At 35.6% G+C, this 5,534-nt stretch overlaps 1 long non-coding RNA gene across 1 annotated transcript; it reads right to left on the bottom strand.

The window, feature by feature from the left end:
• Positions 1–3,248: 3,248 nt before the first annotated feature.
• Positions 3,249–4,351, bottom strand: LOC126183832 (uncharacterized). Its single transcript, XR_007536819.1, has 2 exons — positions 3,586–4,351; positions 3,249–3,507 (listed from the first exon to the last, which is right to left on the bottom strand). It is a non-coding gene; the product is annotated as an uncharacterized LOC126183832 (long non-coding RNA).
• Positions 4,352–5,534: the final 1,183 nt, after the last annotated feature.

Here is a 5,534-nt window from a genome sequence, read left to right on the forward strand (position 1 = left end):
GTCTATGGAATTCAGTATGATAATGGTGATTGGATGGTTGCAAGGAAAAATTTTACTCAAAATAAAGAGTTTAATTTTGTACCTATACATATAAGCAAACAAAGATATAATAGGCATGCAAATTTATTAGTACTTCAAACTGATTTTTCTAATATTTATCACATCTACTGCATAACCAATCTATCTCGTTTGATGAGATCTTCACTAACAAGCCTCGATGGGACGTTAAACAGTAACCACCGCCACCAACAACAACCCATACACAATCGATTCACTTATGTGAAAGATGTTTGTGTTACTTTTATACTGAGGATAAACTGAAGGTGCATTTGGAAGATTGTATTAAATTTCAGGCTGTGAGAACAGTAATGCCAAGTAAAGAAACTATAACTACACAATTTCAAAACTACTGCAATAAGGAAAAGGTTCCATTTGTTATTTATGGTGATATTGAATGTATGTTGCAACCTCTTACATGTTCTCAAAGTAAGAGAGATCTCATTCAGAACCTGTTCATGTTCATATTCCATACAGTGTTGCAATGTATGTACATTGTACTCATGATGAAAAATATTCCAATTTTTACTTGTATGGAGGGTTTGATTGTATGCAGTGGTTTACTGATACTCTAAATGCAATTTCGGATAATATATTACTGTACTTTAAGAATAAAAAGCAATTACAGATGAATGATCAGGACAAAGAATTCTTTGAAAATGCTAAAACATGCCATATATGTAAAAAACACTTCCATACAACTGATGTAAGAGTCAAGGATATTTGTCATTTTACTGAAAAATTTCGTGGGGTAACACATCAATCTTGTAATTTAAATTATAAGCCTACTATGATAGTACCAGTAATATTCCATAACTTAACTATGATGCTCACTTTCTTATAAAAGATTTATGTGAATGCAAGGTATCTGATGTCATTGTGACGTCATCATTACGTCATTGTCACGACACAGCCTATCTCTGACGTCACAATGACGTAATGATGACGTCACAATGACGTAATGATGACGTCACAATGACGTAATGATGACGTCACAATGACGTAATGATGACGTCACAATGACGTAATGATGACGTCACAATGATGTAATTATGACATCGCAGTCACAACCTATGACGTAATTATGACGTCATAATGACGTCATGATGACGTAATGATGAATTACATCATAATGACATCATGATAGTGTAATAGTTTTATGAAGTTATGATTACATACTTGGTGGACCTTTTTCAACAGTTTTAACCTTATTTCCACATGTTTTGATACTGACCTTACATAATATGACATCTTTAGCTCACTGCAACATCATTTTTTTATGAAGTTATGATATAGTTGGTGTACTTTTGCCAATAGTGTTGACCTTATGTCCACATGTTTTGATACTGACCTTACTTAATATGATGTCTTTAGCTCACTGCAATATCGTTGACAGTGCCACAACCTACATAACTATATTTTGTTAAGTCATGATGATGTCATGGTGATGTACTTGATGGCACTGACCTTACGTAATATTACGTCTTTAGCTCATTGTGATATCATTGACAGATTTTTCCTCTTGTTCCCTCCTATGACGTACTTGATGGCACTGACCTTACATAATATGACGTCTTTAGCTCATTGTGATATCATTGACAGATTTTTCATCTTGTCCCCTCCTCTAAGCGTTGCGACTACCTCACCCCCATGTGTTACAGAACAAGGTTTTTACACACACACACACACACACACACACACACACACACACACACACACACACACACACAAGGTGTGCAATAAAAACAAGCTTACATGTTTATTCAGATATCATTTAATGTAAGAAAAAAAATTTGTTACAAAATGTTATTATTTTACACTTTTACTTAAATCTACTTCATCATCTGACAAATCAGGTTTATTTTTGAACCATAAATATATGCAACGAGGGAACCAGCGATAGTGTTCCCTCCATGGATTATCACCATCAACCCAATCATGCAGTGTCCCACCACAGTAGAAGCAGGTCGTGTGATCAGCAGTACCAGAGTAGAAGAAACCTGCTTCAGCCAGTTCTTCAGCCTTTACTGGGATATACGAGGGCCAAGCAAGGAAGGACTGCTGATGTACTTGTTGACAGCAATACTGAGGCCATGCTGGTTGTGCTGTATGCATCAAAGAGCCTCCCAACTCGAAAGCCTTTATTTACATTAAGATTTACACAAAGCTTTACAATTTCCTTTAATGCTAAACCTGAATCTCTCTCTTGAAATGAATGAAATTTTTTCATGATTGCCTCCACAACATGTTCTGTGTACCATGCATTGATATCATCAGAAATAAAAAACTCTTTATTTTTAGAAGAAATACAAATTTCCTTCTCCTCAGCAGATATTGGTGTGAGGAATATGCACAAAAGAGAACAATTGATTTTCAAAGCCTGATGTTTTGTTTCAACATTTGTCTTAAACAATGGAAAACACCTTTCCAAAAAAAGTCGAGGGTCTAGAATGTTGTGATTATATATTTCACCAGTACAAATACGTTTTCGGAATGCTGATTGTCTATCAGTCCATTCTAATTCTACATCTGCTTCCTCACTTCTCCGCTTTTGCAGTAGAGCACTAGTAGCCATCCCCCCACAGTTTGTACAGTCTATCTGTACCAAGAAGTAATTGCTTACAATTTGAATATACACACTTGATTTCTCTGTTTCAGAAATCTGTTTTCAAATTATACTCTGCTTCACAATGGTCATGTCTACAGAACACAGAATCTGATATCGAAGATGTCTGTAATATATATAACAATTCTTTGAAGTAGTGTACTCCAAGTTCATTTGGATTGAATACGAAAAGTTCAGTCTCATAAGTACATTGGAGTTTGCTGTATCTCAGATAAGCTAAGTAATGCTCACCTTTACAGAACATGTCATTTATTGCTTTCAAAATTACTTCTTCTAGAAGCCTTTTATATTGTAAAAAATTGTCACTGACACTGTGTAATCTAAATCTGAAGTTGAGTGTATCCTCATCTTTAAGCTTTCTATCACACCCATCATTCACAAAACTGTTAATATCTACAACCTTCACATTCCCATGTGCATATACTTTATTAAATTCTAAAGACATTTTTCTTCTTTCTAAACGCAAAGTAATTAGTCACACTATAAAATACTCTATAAAACACACTATAAACACTCTTCTTAGTCTACACAAAAACTAACTGTGTCCATATTATTTTCCTCAACGCTTCCAGTATATGTTAAATGAATTTTTTCCACTGTTGAGGTACTCCAAATCTTCCTCGCTCATCTTAGAAAACCGAGTAGGAAGGAAGACTTTTGTGCTTTCTAATTCCACAAGCACCGCCGGACCAAAGGGTGTAGTAACCCTTTTTGCCCGTAGTATTATGAACTTCTCATTTATAGGTAATGTTGAAAACCTCATTGTTGCCTTCTGTATACTAGCCCCACTGCCAAGAGCATTAAGGTTCTGCAATGAAGGATTCCTATCTTAAGATGTAATATAAACTATTTCATCTTTATGTTAATGCTTAACTATGCTTAAAGCAATAACATATACTCACATTTTTATAGGTCTTTGCAGCAAGATCAATAACACAGCTATTGACTTGTAGAACTCTGACTTCTCTGATCTGTGAATGAGTTTATATACACACTCCACCAGGATATCTCTAAAGTTCCACTTTTTTGTCTTAAAAGGTTATCCAGAAGGTTAGAAGATGTATGCTTTACAGCTTCTACAAAACGAAAAGGTTATCCATCAGTCAACATGCTGAAACGTGACATCAGCCTACTGGCTGATGAAATTTGTACCCCATGCAGAGGGTTATCCATAGGTCAACAATCTAGCAGTCTTAATTATAACAGAAAGCCTGCTAATTAATCGATCTGATACCTGCCAGTTGGCTGATGAAATGTTTACAGATTATCCATCAGGTCAACAGCTTGAATTGTGACGTCAGCCTGCTGGCTGATGAAAATATACCACATGCACAGGGTTATCCATAGCTCAGCAAACTAGTAGTCTTAATTACAACCAGTATCTGCTAAATAAACGATATGCAATACTGGTCTGTTGGCTGACGAAATGTTTACCACAAGCAAAGGCTTATCTACATCGGTCAATAAAAGTAATGATTTGTTAACTCCATGGAGAAACGCACTTTGAAAAGGTTATTCATAGGTCAGCGAGCTGGTGGTCTTAGTTACAACCAGTAACTCATAATTAATCGATAAGTGGTATCAGTCTGTTGCCTAACGAAATGTTTAGCGTATGCAAAGATTGACAATAGGGTCAACAGGCTGCTTAAAAATACTCAGCTCTTTATTATATAGGAGGGAGGAGGGAATAAAGAAGAAGCTATTTATGACATTGCAGTGAGCTAAAGGCGTTATATTTATTTATCTGTAAATTATCTCCTCAACCAAACTAAAATGGTATTTATACCACAAATTTGTGAAGCATATTAGTCAGATCAGTCTTCACCATTCTGGTGTGTGTGTGTCTGTGTGTGTGTGTGTGTGTGTGTGTGTGTGTATGTGTGTAAACTTCTTTCAAGATGTATATTGTAATCTTCGACTGTCAAGGCTTCAAGACATGTGCGAATGAATTTGTTCCTAAGGACTTAGCATTCCAAATGCTGTGCGATGATGGAACAGTGTTTGCCTCTGGAAGTTACATTCTTCAATGTACAACACCGTATTACGAACTTGATATCGAACCAGCAAAATGGTTGGCAGAGAACCATCACCACTACAACAAAAATTCAGTTGGAGTCTCGCTGGATAGTTCATTAAACTCCATCAAATCAGTGGTACCAACAAACTGCACTGTACTTGTTAAAGGTACTGAAAAAGTTAAATGGGTAAAAGAGTTCTTACCTGACTGCCTAATAACTAATGCGGAGGAGAAAGGCTGTCCTTCACTACATGCTCTACGTATGCTGAATGGTATTGGCAGGTAGCAAGCAGTAACTGCGAAATTGAACACAAATCTGCTGGTGAAGTGGTACAAAGAGTACTACTTAAAAATTATCCCAAACAGTGTGGTGTAAAGAGTGTAATGGACCCTCACAAAAGCAGGCAAGTGTGAACTGTTAGACAATTGTGAGTCCTGTGAAAACTGTGAAGCTTATTTTCATTTCCTAGTATTCAGGCCTTTTTTTGTAAATGCTTTAAAATTGCTGATGTGTTGTGTGATGGTGTGCATCTGTGGTATAACTATTAGGAACTTGAAGAAGCAGTTGTTCGTTCTGTATATCTTTAAAACGTAACTGTAACTTTATATAATTCTTTAAAAATAACTGTAATTTTATATAATAAAATCACATTTTATGTTACTGTAATCCAACTGTTATGTTTTCTGTCAAAACCTAACCATTTCACAAATGCCTTATTTCCTTTCGTGTACAATACTTTCTCCACTAGATAAGTATTGGGGTATTTTGTTTTTTGTAATTCATGACCATAAAACGCACCAGCTATATTATTTAGTTCAAAATCTTGCAGAGTG

The sequence above is a fragment of the Schistocerca cancellata genome, chromosome 4 (genome assembly GCF_023864275.1).
Source record: "Schistocerca cancellata isolate TAMUIC-IGC-003103 chromosome 4, iqSchCanc2.1, whole genome shotgun sequence".
In the NCBI taxonomy this organism is placed as follows: domain Eukaryota; kingdom Metazoa; phylum Arthropoda; class Insecta; order Orthoptera; family Acrididae; genus Schistocerca; species Schistocerca cancellata.